The sequence below is a fragment of the Oryctolagus cuniculus genome, chromosome 3 (assembly GCF_051225735.1).
Source record: "Oryctolagus cuniculus isolate XC-2025 breed Fujian yellow rabbit chromosome 3, ASM5122573v1, whole genome shotgun sequence".
NCBI lineage: Eukaryota > Metazoa > Chordata > Mammalia > Lagomorpha > Leporidae > Oryctolagus > Oryctolagus cuniculus.
In genome coordinates, this window is record NC_142869.1 from 180,525,671 (window position 1) to 180,545,326 (window position 19,656).

A 19,656-nucleotide genomic window follows, 5' to 3' on the forward strand; every position below is an offset into this window, starting at 1 on the left:
AGCCTAATCCTGAAATCTTAAAAGCTTAATACGTTAGAAGCTTATATGTAGCTCACGTAAAATCTATGACAGAGATAGGAATGAGAGAATGACTCTGCACTTAGGAATGCCATTTTTAGTGTCTCTTTTAAGGTCATGGTAGGCATTAGTATTCAATTATTAAAATGAGAAAGAATGGAGAATTTCAGAGTTTTTTTATGGGCACGATTTGGAAGTGGCTTCTGTTATTCATCCATCCTCTTCATGGTCATGGTTTAGTCATATAGCTACCCCAAAATGTAAGAGAATACAAAATGTGTTCTAGCTGTGTGTCAAGGAGGAAAAGGAAATGGGTTTGGTAGAGTTACTGTGTCACCACATGCCTATAGTATGTGTGTCTTCATTTTTAGTAGAGAAAGTAGAGAATTTGAAATGTTTTCTGAAGTTGTGATACCAATATGAAAGTGGGGTATTGAAGTCCCTCATTGCTCTTGTATTTGAGTCTATGTTTTCCTTTAGACATCTTAACATTTCTTTGAAATAGTCAGGTAGTCTGTAGTTAAGTTCATATACATTTATAATAGTTACTTCTTCCTGTTAAATTGATCCCTTAGTCATTACATGGTGCCTTGATGTCTCTTTTAACAGTTTTTGTTTTCAAGTCTATTTTGTCTGATATTAAGATGGCTACAGCCACTCTTTTTAGTGTCTGTTGGCAAGGAATATCTTTTTTATTCTTTCACTTTCAGTCTTTGTTCATCTTTGTTGTTGTGATGTGTTTCTTGCAGGCAGTAAACAGATGGGTTTTGTTTTTTAATCCATTCAGCCAGTCTGTGTCTTTTCACTGGAGAGTTGAGGCCACTTACATTCACGGTGACTATTAATAAGTAACAACTTTGCCCTGCCATTTTCCCAAAAAATTCCTATTTTTACTTTGAATTTCCTTTGAAGCTTTACTGAGAGATTTTCTTCTTTTACCTTCTTTCATTGTAATGACCATGTTTCTGTGTTTCTGTGTGCAGCACATCGTTATGTATCTTTGCAGTGCTGGATGGGTGGTAACACATCTTTCAATTTCTGTTATGGAAGGTCTTTATTTCTCCTTCATTCATAAATGAGAGCTTTGCAGGGTACAGTATTCTGGGTTGACAATTTTTTTCTCTTTAGACTTGGACTATATCTTGCCATTGTCTCCTAGCTTTTAGGATTTCTTTTGAGAAGTCTGCTGTGAGTCTAATTGGTGATCATCTGAAAGTAATCTGGCATTTCTCTCGTGCATATTTTAGAATCTTTTCTTTATGTTTTACTGCGGTGAGTTTGATTACAATGTGTTTTAGTGAAGATCTTTTCTGGTCATGTCTGTTAGGAGTTCTATGTGCTCCCTGTACTTGGATGTCCCTTTCTTTTTCCAAATTAGGGAAACTTCCTGTTATTATTTCACTAACAAAGCCTTCTAATCCTTTCCAGTTCTTCAGTACCCGTATATTGGGTCGTTTGATAGTATCCTGTAGATTCCCAAGAGTGTTTTTCAGTTTTCTAATTTCCTCTTGTTGTTGGTTTGACTGAATAATTTCCTGTGCTTTGTTTTCTAAGTGGATATTCTTTCCTCTGCTTCACCGATTCTGCTTTTAAGGTTTTCCACTGCATTTTTTATTTGTTCTATTAAATTCTTCATTTCATTTGATTTCTTTTTAAGATCTCAATTTCATCAAGAAGTTTTCGTTAATTTCTTGTATGGATTTCAGTAGTTCATGCATTTGCTTCTGATCACTTCTGTGTAACCTTATGATCAATTTTTTGAATTCCATTTCTTGCATTTCTTTAATCTCATTATCTTCACAACCTAGTATTGATGTGTTGTGTTCTTTTGGGGGTGTCATGTTGTCTTCCTTATTGTTGCTTCTTGAATTGGTGCATTTGTTGTTTGGTATTTGCTTTCTTCTTTGTTTTTTCACTGTGGTGGTTTTTATTTGTGTACTATGTGTCTGTAGATAATTGGAGTGTCTGCTTTCAGTGACTATCTAGAGTCTTATAGTGGACGTGGCCAGGAAGCTCTGTTCAGTTCTCCAGGGTGAAGTATGTGTCTAAGGTGACACACCCAGGTTTGGCATGGCATGGTGAATCTTCTCTCTCTCTCTCTCAAATCAGAATGAAAGTTAATCTGTTGAGCTTAGCTCCTCTCCTCAAAGGAGACAGTGCCCGAGTGCTAGCCCCAGTGGATATAATGTTTGTCCACTCTGCCCCAGGGACCACACAAAGGATCTTTGCAGTCTTTAGTGCAAGCTCAGATTACCCAGCTATGTCCCTCAGCAGGTAACCAAGAAGTCCTGAGTGTGTGGCACACAAACCTCCCACACTCATGCGCACCCAGCCCCCTGTTAGTTCTCCCTACCAGAGTCAGAAGTCTCCACTCAGCTGGTTGCTGGGCACAGACATGAGCACAGCTTTTATGTATTTCCAAAATGGTGCCCACTCTATCGGCTTGCTATAGGATGCTGTTGTATAGTGATTGGGGAGAGAAACGTGTTATTCCTCCTCCAGTTTGGCATGTACACTATCCCCCATGGGGCTCCAAGCTGGGTTCCCTCTAGGCTCTTCCTGTAGCTTTATCACTGTTGGCTTGGGCTCCTGCGGTCTGGCCTTACCTCCATTTCCAACGCTGTTGCATAGGTTCTTAAGCTGCTGGAGTCCTGAGTTGTGAGCATCCTTGCCCTCCATGTAGGTCCAACTCTGTCCCTCTAATTTTTTTTAATTTTTTATTGTTATTTTTAAAGATTTATTTATTTGAAAGTCAGAATTACACACACAGAGAGGAGAGGCAGAGAGAGGCCTTCCATCTGTTGGTTCACTCCTCAATTGGCCACAAAGGCTGGAGCTATACTGTTCCAAAGCCAGGAGCTTTCTTCCGGAGCTCCCACATGGGTGCAGGGGCCCAAGGACTTGGGCCATCTTCTACTGCTATCCCAGGCCATAGCAGGGAGCTGGATGGGAAGCGGAGCAGTCGGGACTAGAACTGGTGCCCATATGGGATGTTGGTGCTTCAGACCAGGGCATTAACCTGCTGTGCCACAGCGCTGCCACCCCCTCTAATTTTTGTAGTTTCCTCTCCCATTTTCTAACTTTTCCTGAGACTGCACTCTTGTCACTTTTTAAAAACTATCTTCTCTGGGCCAAGCACCGTGGTGTAGCGGGTAAAGCCGCCACCTGAAATGCTGGCATTCTGTATGGGCATCATTTTGAGTCCTGGCTGCTCCACTTCTGATCCAGCTCTCTGCTATGGCCTGGAAAAGCAGTGGAAGATGGCCCGAGTCCTTGGGCCCCTGCACCCATGTGGGAGGGCCAGAAGAAGCTGCTGGCTCCTGGCTTCGGATCTTCACAGCTTTCATTGTGGCCATCTGGGAATGAACCAGCGGATTGAAGACTCTCTCTGCCTCTGCCTTTCTGTAACTCTACCTTTCAAGTAAAAATAAATAAATAGCTCTCTGCTATGGCCTGGAAAAGCAGTGGAAGATGGTCCGAGTCCTTGGGCCCCTGCACCCATGTGGGAGGGCCAGAAGAAGCTGCTGGCTCCTGGCTTCGGATCTTCACAGCTTTCGTTGTGGCCATCTGGGAATGAACCAGCGGATGGAAGACTCTCTCTGCCTCTACCTTTCAAGTAAAAATAAATAAATGTATGAAATAAAAGTTATAAACTGTCTTTTCCTAGACTAGAGCAGTAAGCTCCCTCCCTACTCTGCCATCTTGGAACTCCCCTCACAATTTCCCACAAGTTTTCATATGATGTATTATCATCTTTATTTATTTACAGACATTTTTTGATTTCTCTTTATTTCTTCTGTGACTCACTCTTTATTCAGGCACATTTATTCAAACTCTGTGTGTTTGCATATGATCTAGAGATTCTTGAATTGTTGATTTCCAGCTTCATTCCATTTTTGTCAGAGATGATAGATGCATGGTATGATTTAAATTTTTGTGAATTTGCTGATCTTGCTTTATGGCCTAGCATTGGTCCATCCTAGAGAAAGTTCCATGTAATGATAAGAATGTGTATTCTGCAACTTCGGGGTAAAATGTTCTGTAGATATCTGTTAGGTCCATTTGGTCCATAGTGTTAGTTAACGCTGTTGTTTCCTCACTGATTTTCTGTCTGATTGATCTGTCCATTGAAAAGTTGATTGTTGAAGTACTCTGCTACTATTGTATTGGAGTCTATGTATCCCTTTAGATCCATTAGCAATTATTTTAAATAGCCAGATGCCCTGTAATTAGATGTGTATACATTTATTATAATCACATCTTCCTGTTGATTTGATCCCTTAATCATTACATAGTGTCCTTCTTCACTCTTTTTGATAGTTTTTATGTTAAAGTTTATTTTGTATGATATCAGGATGCCAACACCTGCTCTTTTTGCCTTTCCATTAGCTTGGAATATCTTTTTCCATCCTTTAATTTTCAGTCCACTTATATTTTTGTTGACGAGTGTGTTTTGTGTAGGTAGCATATAGATGGGTCTTGTTTTTAATCCATTCTTTCAGTCTGTATCTTTTAACTAGAGAGTGGAGACCATTTATATTCAAGGTGACTATTGATAAGTAATGACTTGGCCCTGCAGTTTTCCCATAAATATTCCCTTTTTCACTTTGGATTTCTTATGTACTTTTATTATAGATTTTGTACCTTCACATTTTTGCATAATGATGGCTACTTTTCTGTGTTTCTGTGTATAATACATCCTAAAGCATTTTTTTTAAGCCTGGGCATGTGACAACATAGTCTTCCAATTTCTGTTTGTTGTGAAAGGTCTTTATTTCACCTTCACTCATAAATGAGAGCTTTGCAGGGTACAGCATTCTGGGTTGACAGTTTTTTCTCCTAAGACTTGGACTATATCTTACCCCTCCCTTCTAGCCTGTAGGGTTTCTGATGAGAAGTCAGATGTAAGTCTTCTTGGGCACGTTTTAGAATCTTTTCTTTATGTTTTACTGTGTAAAGTTGAACTACGATGTCTTATGGTAAAGACCTTTTCTGGTCGTGTCTGTTAGGAGTCCAATGTGCTTTCTCTACAAGGATGTCACTTTCTTTCTCCAAATTGGGGAAGTTTTCTGTATTTATTTCACTAAATAGGCCTTTTAATCCATTCTCTTTCCACACCTTCAGGAACTCCTAAGACGCATATGTCGGGTTATTTGATAGTATCCCATAAATCTCAAACACTCTTTTTAAGTTTTCTGTTTTATTCTCTCTCTTTTTCTTTTTTTTGGTCTGACTGTAAGATTTTCAAAGATTTGTTTTCTAGTTCAGATATTCTTTTTCTGCCTCACCAAGTCTACTGTTAAGGCTTTCCACTGCATTATTTATTTGATCTATTGAATTTTTCATTTCTAATATTTCATATTGATTTCTCTTTAAAAATCTCAATTTCATGGGAAAAATTTTAATTATGTCATGTATGTTTTTCTCTGGTTAAGGATTTGCTTCTGAAAGCAATCCGGAGTTTTTCTTGTGCACATTTAGAATAATTTCTTTATGTTGTGCTGTGGAAAGTTGGACTACAATGTGTCATGTTGAAGATCGTTTCTGGTCATGTCTGTTAGGAGTTCTGTGTGCTTCCTCTATTTGGATGTCCTTCCCTTTCTTTCTTCATATTGAAGAAATTTTCTGAATTATTTTATGAAATAGGCCTTCTAGTCCATGCTCTCTTTCCACACTTTCAGGAACTCCTAAGACCTGTATGTTGGGTCATTGTTGGGTCATTTTATAGTATCCCATATATCTCCTACACTGTTTTTGTGTTTTCTGTTTTTTTTTTTTTTTTTTTTTTTTTTTTTTTTTTTTTTTTTTTTTTACAGGCAGAGTTAGACAGTGAGAGAGAGAGAGACAGAGACAGAGAGAAAGGTCTTCCTTCTGTTGGTTCACCCCAAAATGGCTGCTATGGCCGGCATGCTGCACCGATCCGAAGCCAGGAGCCAGGTGCTTCTTCCTGGTCTCCCAGGCGGGTGCAGGGCCCAAGCACTTGGGCCATCCTCCACTGCACTCCCGGGCCACAGCAGAGAGCTGGACTGGAAGAGGAGCAACCGGGACAGAACCAGCACCCCAACTGGGACTAGAACCCAGAGTACTGGCGCCGCAGGCGGAGGATTAGCCTAGTGAGCCATGGCACCGGCTGTGTTTTCTGTTTTCTTCTCATTCTCATTCTCTTCCTCGTACTCCTCCCTCCTTTTCCCTCCCCCTCCTCCTCTCAGTTTTGCAATGGCAATTTCATTGCAAATCAAGTGTTCATATTTTTCATTGGCCTATGATCTTCCCTTATGTCAATTATTATATGTGACTATATTATATAAGCTAGCTTCATAATATGAGCTGTTATAAAATTACGGTCACTAAAGGAGCGTAGAATAGACATCATTACTCATGATACTTATTGCAGTGATTCTTTTAAATTGGTTCTTATTAAATTTTCTTATTCTTTTTTTAAAAGATTATTTTTTTTTTTACTTGAGCAGTATAGTTACAAACAGAGAGAGGTCTTCTGCCCACTGGTTCACTCCTCAAATGGCTGCAACTGCCAGAGCTTGGCCAATCCGAAGCCAGGAGCTAGGAGCTTCTTCTGGGTCTCCCATATGGGTGCAGCAGCACAAACACTTGGGCCATCTTCCACTGCTTTCCCAGGCCATCAGCAAGGAGCTGCATCGTAACAGGAGTACTGGGACTTGAACCAGTGATCATAGGGGATGCCAATGCCACATGCAGATGCTTAACCTACTATGTGACAGCACCAGTCCCTCTAATCCTTATCTTTATACTGTGTATCATTGAACATCAGCTTGTAAAATTCTGTAAAGAAAAAAGTTGCTCTTTTGACTGGTATGACATTGAGTTTATCAGTTAATGTTGGGGAGGGATTAATACTTTTACAGTACTGACTTTACAATCCGCAAAGATACTATATACTTTCATTTATTTCAGCTTTCTTTAATTTCTCTCAATAATGTATGCAGTTTTATGTAGAAAGTCTATTGTTATATTTATTATTTTTTGAATATATGTTTTAAAAGGATTTAATAATCCCTTAAATAAAAACAAAGTAAGGCTACAGAAGGAGAGAAAATATGCAAGTTAGTGTCAATACAAATTGTTTACTTAAGGCCTTGTATTTGTCCTTGTACATATAACATGTCAGAGCACAAAAACACATGCTGCCTGGCTCTCTTATGATACAAGGCACATCAGAAAGTAGTCCATGTCCATTGAGTGGAGTCTTCCCTGGATGTCTTTACAACTGGTGTAGGTGTGAATTCAGAATTTCCATGGGTCTCTCTCAAGGACTCTTCTTTCTCTTCAGTATTTCTATTCCTTATTTCCCTTCTACTTATAAAAATTGACATTATGCCATCTGATGTCCAGTTTTCATCATTGGCTCATGTGAGTTCCTTAAAATGTTGCTGCCCGTGAATTATGACCTGTATTTTTTTTATAACAGAAGCTAAAAGATGTAGACATCACAATTTAGTGTTTTTTTTATAAAGATTTATTTATTTATTTGCAAGTCAGAGTTACACACACACACACACATGGGGGGGGGTGTCTTCTATCTGATGGTTCACTCTCCAAATGGCCACAACAGCAGGAGTTGTGCCAATCTGAAGCCAGGAGCCAGGAGCTTCTTCCGGGTCTCCCACATAGGTACAGGGGCCCAAGGACTTGGGCCATCTTCTACTGCTTTCCCAGGCCAGAGCAGAAAGCTGGATCAGAAGTGGAGCATGTAGGTCTTGAATCGGCGCCCTTATGGGTTGCTGATGCTTCAGGCCAGGGCATTAACCCGCTGTGTCACAGCTCTGTTCCCTAGCGGTTGTTTTAAAAACAGTCACCAACTTAGAGGATTTTATACATTATTAAGTATTCTATTATTTTTCCACAGCCTGAATTTAGTATTCTACTTTATTTCCATGGCCTGAATATTATTTCTTACTTGAAAAAACATACTTCATTTCTAATCAGTTATTTTATCTTTCTTCAGTAGAAACAGTTTTCTTTTTTGGCAGAATTTTTCTTTGAAACAACATAAATGCCTTTCCAAATTAGCGCACAAGTCTTCCTTAAATGTCAGTAACAACAAGGGTAGAGTAGCAATTTTTAAAATTGCATGAAAGCCACTGTTATGCTGATGATGGTTTTGGCTGTTTCGCGGATGGTCCACCTGAACTAGTTTTGTTATCAATGCTGTTTTCATCTTCTGCATCATCTTCATCACCACCTTCTCGGAGCTCACTGTCCAAGGCCTCATCTCCAGCCACTGCCACCCAGTCCTGCATCTCCCGTTGTCCCAACAGGTCCAAGAGCTCTGTTACCAGCTCCCTCCTCTGGGCCACGCCAGCCAGCAGGCCCTCAAAGGGGTCGGCGTCACCCAGCGGCTCACAAGACGCCCGCAACCTCTGCGGCTTCCTTTTCTGCCTGACGTACGCTCCTGCTGACTCCATGGCCTAGATTTATTCTTGGGTATCTGACATTTTATGTCGCTGTAAATAATATGATTTAATTTCACATTCTAACAATTTGCTAGTGGCATATAGAAATATATACTCAGAGATCTTGCAAGCACTTAATATTCTTCATGATTTCTCACTGGTTCTTTTGGATTTTCTTTTTTCACAAAATATGTAACAAATATAAAGTTTTCATTCTTATACAATTTGAGTATCCCTCATCCAAAATGCTTCAGAACAAAAGTGTTTCAAATTTTGGGTTCTTTGGCATTTTGGAATTTTTGCACATATATAATTAAATTTCTTGGGGATGGGACCCAGTCTAAACAAGAAGTTCACTTATGTTTAATATATGCCCAATACATGTAGCCTAAAGATAACTTTATATAATATTTCTAATGTATCTGCATTTTGATTGTGACCTGACACTTGAGGTCATGCATGGAATTTTCCACTTGTAGCTCAGAAAGTTTCTGATTGGGCGGCATTCTGGATTTCAGATTTTTGAATTAGGATTGCTCAACTTGTAGTCTGTATTTTCTCTAGATTTACTGAATCGCTTAGAATGTTCAGTAGGCCATCCCTCTCAATACAACTTGATCTATAGCTTTGATTAGGAACATGAACTGTCTTTTCTCAAAGATTTATATTTCCTGAAGTGTGACATTGGCATTTCAGATCTCTGCAGGTCTGGAGTTGTGTGAGAAGAGATACCTCCCTATTCCAGAGGTTGAGTAGTTCACACATCCTGCTTCAATCAAGCTGTCATATGTTGCATTTTTCTGGGAGTGATTTTAAGTCTTCTTGACCTGCTCTAGGAATAAAAAGGTAGCTCATTCAGATGATGCTCCCGTGGAGTTGTTGATGAGAGAGTCAGCAGGCACTGACATAAACCCCAGAGCTGTTCCCACCAGACATGCCACATCTTTGGATATGCTGCTACCTTATTTCCTCCAGGCTGTTATTCTTACAGACATCTTTTATCAGTCTTAAAAATTCTCCTATTTTTTTATCATCTCCAAGAGATGTAGCAAAGTTGATGTCCTTACATATCATCTTTTAAGTTTTCATTTTCTTAAGATGTTTGTTTATCCAAAGGGCTGTTGTTCATGGAAGACAGAGAGCATCAGACTACATGTCCTGTGATTGTGGGAACCTGGGAATTGCCTGTGTGAGGGAGCATGGTACAAGAGGTTAAGATATAAGTAGATCATGGAGATAAAATTCTAAGGACTCAGGGATCAAGGGCAAGAACCTGAATGGTTCAGGTGCAGAGGAGCCCAGGTCCAACAGACTATGTTTGTAGCCCAAGGGAAACTAGTAAACCTAATGGCCAGTTGGCCAGTGTTGGGCTGGCTGAATCGACATTTCTCTGGTGGCTTTAAAAGCACAACATATTTTTGGGCCCCACCCTCGTAGAATTCCATTCAGGAGTTTGACAAAATGACCTAGGAATTTGATATTTTTTAAAAAGTTCTGTTGGAGATTCTGATGACCCATCAATGCTATGGAGAACTCAAACACACAGATTAAACTTCAGGAACTTTTCATTAGAGAGCATCTTGAGGGAAATCTGAAAGCTAAAGATAATAACCAAGCAGGTGGACGTTTCACAGTGTGCTTTAAAATAAGCCTAGAGATGTCAAAACCCTGCATTAAGGTTTGATCCATTCTCCCCTGGTGACGCCACAAACAGCTTTTGGTTAGAGTTTGGGTGAGGTTGCAGTGAGGCTGGAGTGTTAGAATTCAGTAGGTTGGTTCGTAAGTCACTATGTGCATAATGATTGCTTGAGCAATTAAACAAAAAAGTAGCAGTGCAGAGAAGGTTCATACTAAACATACTGAATCAAGCTCTCTGGCAATGCAGAGATTTGGCATTTTAAAATTTGAATGATTTTATTTATATTCCAAGTAAATACAAGCAATACATGAGAATGTATTTTTTTGTTAAGGAGACAGTTTGACTTGATTATTATTACAATTACAGTGACTTTGGAGGAAGACATATCCAGCCTTCTACCCAGAGATTATTTCCAAAATTTGCTTCTTGTAGGTGTTTTAGGTGAGCAACCTTGGTATGAAGCTTTCATTTTCTAGAAACCAGTGCGGCAGGTTGTTCTGGTCCTGTCTCTCAGCTGTGCCCCACTTGTCCAGCAAGAAAGGGCCAGAGAACCAGATGGAGAAATAAGGTTCTTTAGTTCAAGTACCCTCCCCTTTTGGGGGACAGCGGACAATTTCTTCTTTTATAGGTTTATGCTATAATCTTCCATTTCTAAAGGATTTAGTCGAACTTTCACTTCCAGAAATGTGCTGAACTTCTACGAAGAAGGTCTTTCCTTGGGGATCTTTTCTGTTTTGGATGAGTTCATTGTATATGGAGAAAAGTGAAAGAGTGAGGATTGAGAGGCAGAGCTGGGAGGGATAGTAGGAAGGAAAGACTTTGGCTCATTTTCATCAGGGTACCCGAATATCTGGGACTGGGATCAGAGTTCATGTTCTGACTCAATGATCCAAATCCCCAAATTGGAGGGAAACAAACCCAGCCTCCTTTATTTTCACAATGGGATGGAAGCTGTCAGTGTCATTTTGAGTGTAGGCATCCACAATGGAGATAGGAAGTAGAACCTGTTGGTCTTTGGAATTAGAGCTATTGCATCCAATTTGTAATATATCTATTGAGGAAGAGTGAAAGAGAGGACTCTGTTAGTAAGTAAAACTATAGGCTGCAGTTACCTGAAGAGCCACACACACACACACACGCACACACGCACACACGCACCATCATGTGTGCCCGGTGATACACAGTCACACTGATAGAGAGCTGAGCTACTTTACCGGTGGAGTAGGGAGGTTCCCTTCCTCATCTACACGGTTCTTAACATTTTCATATGGTTATGGCTATGTCTAAAAAACTTCCTATGAAATATATATGATTAACCAATGCAGTGGATGAAAAAATAAGGATCTTAGAAATTAATTTACCAAAGATGATACATATAGGATGTGTCCAGATTAATGTCTATGTGTTCTAATTGCAAAAGCCACCCTCTTCTCTTTACACCCTGTTGACTCTTACAATTTAAAATTACAATTTAATATTTGTGGCCAAACTCTGCACATAGAGTTCAGAGTAAACATCTCCAATCTGGCATCTCAGCCAAGAGCAAGAGGACGGACAAGGCTGCAATGCCCAGAAGAATTTCTGGAAGGATCAGGTGGAAGAGAAAGATCAAACATCCCCTCAGGCCAGTTGGAAGGAGTTCTCAACATGCTTTCTTACCCTTTGAAGATGTCCCTTTGGGCAGATTCTGCCTCTACAGGAAAAGTCAGTGGTAGCTACAAAACAGCACATGTTATGAATATAACCCCAGGAGAGGGAACAGGATGTTCTTCCTGGTTTTATAGATACAATAATGTCCTTGTGTCAAAGATCATTTTAATGCATTTATTTCCACTCGCTTGCCACTTCCACCACTTCAGTCATGTGATTGATTGTTACTGGATTTCATTTGCCAAATTCGCACTGAAGTGAGACAAGTCTCCTAACTGCCAGTTCAATCCTGTCTTATGCCTTGTAGTATCTGCAGGGGGTATACCCCTTCCACTCCCCGGGGTTAGGAATTGAGATCTGGTTCTGTGAGTGACTGATTACCGATAGAAACCTCCACATGAATCAGGAGCTTCATCCACCTGAGTTTGACACATAGGTACCTCATCCTCACTTTCCTTCCCAATGTCTGTTTCCATGCCCTGGACACATTTTGAGAGAACATAGAGAACTCATCAATATCAGAGCCATAATATTTTTTCCCACATTTTTCATTCTACTCTTTTTAGGAAGATTAACTTCCATCCTGGTTTGCCTAGAACTTCCTCAGTTCAGCAATGAAAGCCTTGTATCCTGGAGAAACCTAACTCTGGGAAAACTAGGGTGGGTGGTCACTCTTAATTTACCTTCTGATTCAACTTCCAGCTTCCAAAATCCTTCAATGCCCAGGCTAATTTCCAGAATCCCAGGCTGGGCTGGGAATGAAGCGAAGCCAGGGAAGTATAAAATAATCTGCAGAATTAACTGTCCTCCTTTGAGGTATAGGAATTCGGAATAAAGCAAAAAGGAAACCAATCACTTATTATAAGGCTTATCTCTTGTCATTTTTTCCTCAACCCCACAAATAAAAACGTTGTTTAAGACATTTTTTAGGAAAAAAATTTTTTATTTATTCAAAAGGCAGAGTGATGAAGCGAGAGACAGAATGCCTGGAACAGTCAGAGCCATGCCAGGCCAGACCAAACTCAGGAACTCCATCCTGGTTTCCTATTTGGGAGGCAGGGACACAAGCACTTCGGCCATCATCTGCTACCTTACCTCGCACATTAAGAGGAAGCTGGATTGAAAACCAAGCAACTGGGACTCAAACTGGCACTCCAGTGTGAGAAGCCAGTGTCATATTGCCAGCTCTAAACAGAGACATTTCCATCCAACTTACTTTTACTTCTTAGCAACATTATTCTGCTTTCAAAAATGTTCGGTGTAATCACAGCATAGCTTCCAAACCAATGTGCCTGCATTCTCTTCCCTTCAACTCAGTCTTCAAAACTGCTATTAAATTAGCCTTTCTTAAGTGACCTCTGATAGGGCCACTTTCCTCTCAAAAGTTGGCCTTCTTGCCTACTGAGGAAAGTAAAAGTTTCTTAATCTGACATTTCAGGCCTTCTATTATGTCATCTGCACTTATAGGTTCGTCTCCTAGCATTTTCCTGCATAAAGCCAATACCTGGACTTTTCACTGATCCTTCATGTTGCCCGACTGCTGGAGTTGTGCTTGTGCTTCTGACCTTCCATATTCCTTCATACAGCTCATGTTTTCAGAGGTCAGAATTAAATGCATTCCTTGAGGTGTGCTTTGCATAACCCATGTTTTTTCTTTCTTTCTTTCTTTTTTTTTTTTTTTTGACAGGCAGAGTGGACAGTGAGAGAGAGAGACAGAGAGAAAGGTCTTCCTTTGCCGTTGGTTCACCCTCCAATGGCCGCCGCAGCCGGCGTGCTGCGGCCGGTGCACCACGCTGATCCGATGGCAGGAGCCAGGTGCTTCTCCTGGTCTCCCATGGGGTGCAGGGCCCAAGCACTTGGGCCATCTTCCACTGCATTCCCTGGCCACAGCAGAGAGCTGGCCTGGAAGAGGGGCAACCGGGACAGAATCTGGCACCCTAACCGGGACTAGAACCTGGTGTGCTGGTGCTGCAAGGTGGAGGATTAGCCTAGTGAGCCGCGGCACTGGCCATAACCCATTCTTTATGCATATATTTTATCCTCATTATTATAGTGACTACCTCGAACTCCCGTTATTTTGAATGCACTTTCCTTTTACAGCCTATTTCATTTTAACTCTCCCTATAGTTATATGAAATCTAAATATCTAACAGCATAAAGTTCTTAAATGATTAACTTGTAAGACACCTAACAGTTTTTGGCATCTCATAGATATGTAGGAAGAATTTGCTTTGTTAAGTATAAAGGATGGGGAGGTAGTGAAAGATGTGACCAAGATGGTGGGGACAGAGAAAAGACAGCGTAAATGGAACATAGTAAGAAGACCAGAGGCTTATAGAACAAAGGATTTATTTTTTAAGAAATTAAAAATTATTCTTAAAATTTTTATTTATTTAATTTGAAAGGCCAAGTTACAAAGAGAGAGTGTGAGAAACAAAAATAGAGAGATTTCCTCCATCCATGCTGATTCACTCCCCAGATGGCTATAATGGCTAGATCTGGGCCAGACTGAAGCCTGGAGCCAGGAGCTTACTGCAGGTCTACCTTGTAGGTTCAGGGGCCCAAGTGCAAATATGTGTGAGTATTGATAATGAATCACGGGATAGGGAATGGTGATGGTGTGTATGTACATGTGCATATGAACTCTTGTTTTAACTGGATGCCGGTAACCATGATATATTGTGCCCAAGCATGCAGGGTATTGATGTTTTTCACATTAGTATCTATCTGCACGTGTAATTCCAGTATGGGAGCTGGGGCAACTGGCTCGGCAGTAAAGACACCACTCGAGACACCTGCCTCCTGTAGTGGAGTGCCTGGTTAGAGTCTGAGCTCCACTTCTTTTTTTTCATTTTTATATTTTTATTTAATGAGTGCATTTTTCTGAGCTCCACTTCCGATCCAATTTCCTGCTGATGAGCATGCTGAGAGGCAGCAGATGATGGCTCCAGTAGTTGGGTCCCTGTCATCCACATGGAATACTGAATTGGGTTCTAAACTCCTAGCTTCAGCGGACCCAGTCCTAGCTATTTGAGGAGTAATCCAGCACCTTGAAGATCTTTTCTTTCTCTCTCTCTGTTTCTATATCTCTGCCTTTGAAGTAAAAGTGAAAAACATATATGGGTGCTGAATATTAGCAACCTCAGAGCGGGTTGTTTGTTGCTTTTTCTTCTTTCCATATGATGTTCCTGGTTATCCTAGCCCAAGGCAATTATCCGGCTGCAGTCTCGAGCCAAGAACCCCAGAGCTAAATCCCTTATGACATTGGGATAGTCCTGCTGTGTTGTTTTTGGATGATTTGGGAGACATGGATTTTTGCGATACAAAATAACATTGTGATTTCTATTCCTGGAATAGTTTGGGCAGGATTGGATCACCCACACTAGCTTCTGAAGAATCATTTTTCTAAAGTCCAGTGTGTGTAAGGGGGACCCCAAGAAACATACTCCCCAGTAATTTTTCAGTCTGGCAGATTATCTAGATGAAGTAGTAACTACCTGTCCCTCTAGACCTCTGGTCACAATGGAGACTGGCACAGAATGAGGTAGAAGCATGCTTCAAGCTGAGCACTGAAGGAGATGGCTCTGGACAAAAGACGGAGAAATTCAAGTAAAGGGATGTGGGGAGGACAGTGCCGTCTGTCACAGTCAGTTGTCTAGAATCACTGCATAAGCCATAACAGCAAGTGTCACCAGCACTTAGTGTTGCAGGAATTTGAGTGATAATTTAGCCTATCATATACTCTCCTACCTCTTCCATTTACTCATTCCTGAATCTGTAATCTGCAATGCCTGAATTTCTAAGGGAAAGATGCAGGTTTGAGAGAATAAACTTCTTCCTTCCTTCGAAGCAGATATCATTTAATATTAGCAACTAACTGTTGGGGGATCAGCCGAGTGTGATATCAGAGAGCATTGGACCTCATGACTTATGAGGACAACCAAAGCTGGAAGGATTTCAGTGGTCACTGGCCTCAAGGAAGTTGCTCATCTCTTCCCTGTCAATGCGTTAAGAAGTAGTCTCCATGGCTTTTGTTATGTCTGCACATTGTAATCACTAGGAAGCCTCACCCAAATTAATAGTAGCGGCATTTCTGTGTATACTGCCAAGAATTAAAAAATATTCCAGAGGGAACTATAATATGTAGCTAGGATAGAGAAAAGCTTTGGAAGAGCAATAGTCAGTCTTTCAATGGCCATAATGTCTCCTTTATTCATATGATGTGTTGGGTTAACTGTTCACTGTGTGAAACTGTTTTGATATTCAGTGAACATATCTGAAAGCTGTGAGTTGGACCAATTAAACTTTCTCTCTAAGGAATTTGAAGGGAAACCCTAAGGCAATGTTGGATGCTTGTCCTGAAAATTCAGAATGAATTGGGATAAGATAGTCATTAAGAATCTCAGGCCAGACAAGTTTGTCAAGGAGTAGGGAATCGGGGAATTGGTCAGGAGGGAGGTGAGGTTGAAAGCAGTCAGTGAAGAAAAAGAGTGGTGGGGTAGGGTGCGGAGAACACAGGGGAGAATGCCGCCCCACACAGGGGTCTTCATACCTCACTTTGTTGAGGTGTTTCCCAGATCCCAGTGCTACCAGAAAAACCCTGCGCAGGACTTGGGATTTAGAACTGGAAGTGAGGAAGTCGAAGCCTGTGGAAGGAGTTGTTCCCTCTCATTTCGTTAAGCTGGCGTAACCTGTCTCCCTGTCTTGAATGCATTTTATTCTCTGCTGTCACTCAAAAACTTACTCTTTTTTAGAGAACAATGTGAATGTCACCCTTCCTCAGCCCTGCCTCCCCAGAACCAGTTACAACCCACTTTTGTCCTTACTGTATAACTTTCTTTCTGTGCACATTGAACTATAATTTTCTATTTGCTTGTCTCCCCTACTAGATTTTGAGCTCCTCGAGGAAAGAGGTCATGTGCCATTTATAGTTTCCAACAGCATCTGATACAGTTCCTGGCATATAGCAGTTGCTGAATAGTTATTTCTTATTTGAGTATTTTGTTAAAGATTTAATGGGCCTGAGTTAGTTGAAATTTTTGTTTTCTCATATACCCAGAAAAAAGTTGATAAGCATAAAATGTTTCCAGAATTGGATTTGAAGTCTGCAAGTAATTTTCTCCAGTAATTTCTTATTTAAAATATCTACTAAGGGAGGCAAGAATTTGGCACAGCTGTTAAGCCACTACTTGAGACACCTGCCTCCCAAAGTGAAGAGCCTGAGTTTGAGTCCTGGTCCCATTCTATATTCCAGTTACTTGCTGAAGTGCACCCTGGAAGTCAGCTGATGATGGCACAAGTAGTTGGATCCTTGTCAGTCATATGGGAGAGACTCCTAGATCCTGACTTTGTCTTTCCCCTGCCTTTGTGTACAGGCATTTGGAGAATGAACCAGTGAATGGGAGATTTCTCTCTCTCTCTCTCTGCTTTTCAAGTAAATAAAATACATAAAAATAAATATCTACTAAAACCACAACACAAAATTCCTTTCTGCCTTTAAACATGCTTTCATAGAAAGGTTAACAAGAGCATTAAGACAAAAATATTAAGGTAATTAATTATTAAACTGAGATTGTATTGTTATGTAATGGCAGAATGCCCTGAAAATTAATTATCTAAATAATTTAAATGAGTCAGTTAACATAATCCCAAAACATGGGGTTTTGAAATGTAAACTTGTTATTGTAGTGATACAGTGTATAAATACATGACCCCTTGGGTTAAATTGGATTATATTATGTGATATTTGAATCAACTGTGCAATGTCTGACTGTATCTGGAGTTCTATGGCATCATGTCAGTTTCATACTATAGAGAGTTACTTTTTTTTGGCTATGATGCTTGATTTATGGCTTTGTATACATTCAATGGGAGATCCTATTTCATAGTAAGGAATCTGTTTCACGATCAGATAGTAATGGGCAAAAATGAGTCAACTGAATCGAAGGGCTTTGTTTTGGAATTTAAAAGTTTTGCTTATATTAACAACTGATGTCCTTTATAATTTTTATGTAACTGAGGGTAGAAAGGTAGAGAGGCAGAGAGGAAGAGGCAGAATCATCCATACACTGATCACTCTAAAGTGGTCAGGGCTGGCTCAGGCCAAACCCAAGAGTGAATTCAATTGAGATTTTTCATATGGGTGATTGGAACCCAATTACTTGAACCATCATCACTGTCTTTCAGGGTCTGCATTAGCAGGAGGCTGGAATCAGGAGCTGGAGCTTGGGATCAAATCCAGGGGGTACGGGTGTTCTAACTGGCATTTTAACTTCTAGGCTCAATTATTTTCATCCCTCACTCCCATCCCCCTGCTTTCCTACTAGTTTACAGTAGTTCTGATCTGTTTAGTATCTGTTTTCTGTATATATTTTTAAAAAACATATAATGATATTTTGTGTACAGGTATTTTTACTTATAAAAATTTTTATTTTGATGTAATAGTAGATTCTCATTTTTTCCCATATTTATTTATTTATTTTTGACAAGCAGAGTTAGACAGTGAGAGAGACAGAGAGAAAGGTCTTCCTTCCTTTGGTTCACCCCCCAAATGGCTGCTGCGGCCGGCGCACTGCACTGATCTGAAGCCAGGAGCCAGGTGTTTCTCCTGGCCTCCCATGTGGGTGCAGGACCCAGGGACTTGGGCCATCCTCCACTGCCTTACCGGGCCACAGCAGAGAGCTGGACTGGAAGAGGAGCAATCAGGACAGAATCCAGCGCCCCAACCAGGACTAGAACCTGGGGTGCCGGCGCCACAGGTGGAGGATTAGTCAAGTGAGCCATGGCGCTGGCCTCCCACATTTATTTTTAAGAAATATTATAGATGAATCTCTCATACCTTTAATCCACATTCCCCTAATGGTAACGTCTTAAAACTGGGGCTAGTGTTGTGGCATGGTGGGTAAAGCTACCATCTGCAGCACCACCATCTCATATGAGCACTGACTGAAAGCCCAGCACTTTCAATTCAGCTTCCTGCTAACATGCCTAGGAAAGCAGCTGATGATGGTCCAATTGTTTGGGGCCTTGCCACCCACGTGGAAGACCTGAATGGAGTTTCAGGCTCTTGACTTTGGCCTGGCCCAGCCCTAGCAATTGTGACCATTTGGGGAGTGTACTAGTAGATGGAAGATCTCTATCAGTCTGTCTCCCTGTCTCTCCCTGTCTCTTCCTCTCCCTCTCTCCCGCCCTCCCTCCCTCTCTATAATTCTGCCCTTCAAATAAAAGAAAAGTCTTAAGAAAAGATAGTAGAAGAGCACAGAAAGGATACTAAAATTGAGGATTAAGATACTAAATTCAACTCTTATGTTTTCTCTTTAACATATGCAGTAATAAATAGCCAGTAAAACTCAATTCAAAATCCTTTATATTAATGCTTTTTTGTTTGAATGTAAGCAAAGTTAATGAGAAAATAATCAAAATAAATTGCATTGGATAGAGGATATTGAGGATGGTAGAACAGTTCAGTGTAACAGATGCTTACTTGGTCCCTTTTATGTACCAGCTAAGAGGAAAGCTCATAGATTAGAGCAAATCTAAGCTCATAGACCCTAACTGGTGTGTAATGTAGTAGAAATTTGCAGAGCGCCATGGAAACATTCAAGAATTCACTTAGTACAATTGGTAGACAGTTAGAGCAAGGTTCTTGGAAAAGACATCTGATCTGAGCCTGTTAGGCCTTGATATAAAAATCTCTGCAACTTTTGTGCTCATCTTACTGATTATTTCCTCCTTCCTCCCATCCTATAACCTATGGAGTTCCTGATCAGTTTTTTTTATTTTTTATATAAGTTACATAAGTTTCATATATACAGATTTAGGAACACAGTGATACTTCTCACCCTACCTCCTTCCCGCCCATGCTCCGACTTTCTTCCTCTTTCATCCCCAATTCCCACTCTTAAGTTTTACAAATAT

At 40.5% G+C, this 19,656-nt stretch overlaps 1 long non-coding RNA gene and 1 pseudogene across 1 annotated transcript in view; one reads left to right on the top strand and one right to left on the bottom strand.

Moving 5' to 3' along the window:
• Nucleotides 1-19,656, top strand: part of LOC149127630 (uncharacterized) — a 127,348-nt gene that overhangs the window by 96,347 nt on the left and 11,345 nt on the right. The window lies entirely within an intron of this gene.
• On the bottom strand, nucleotides 8,142-8,462 carry LOC100350993 (EKC/KEOPS complex subunit GON7 pseudogene; annotated as a pseudogene).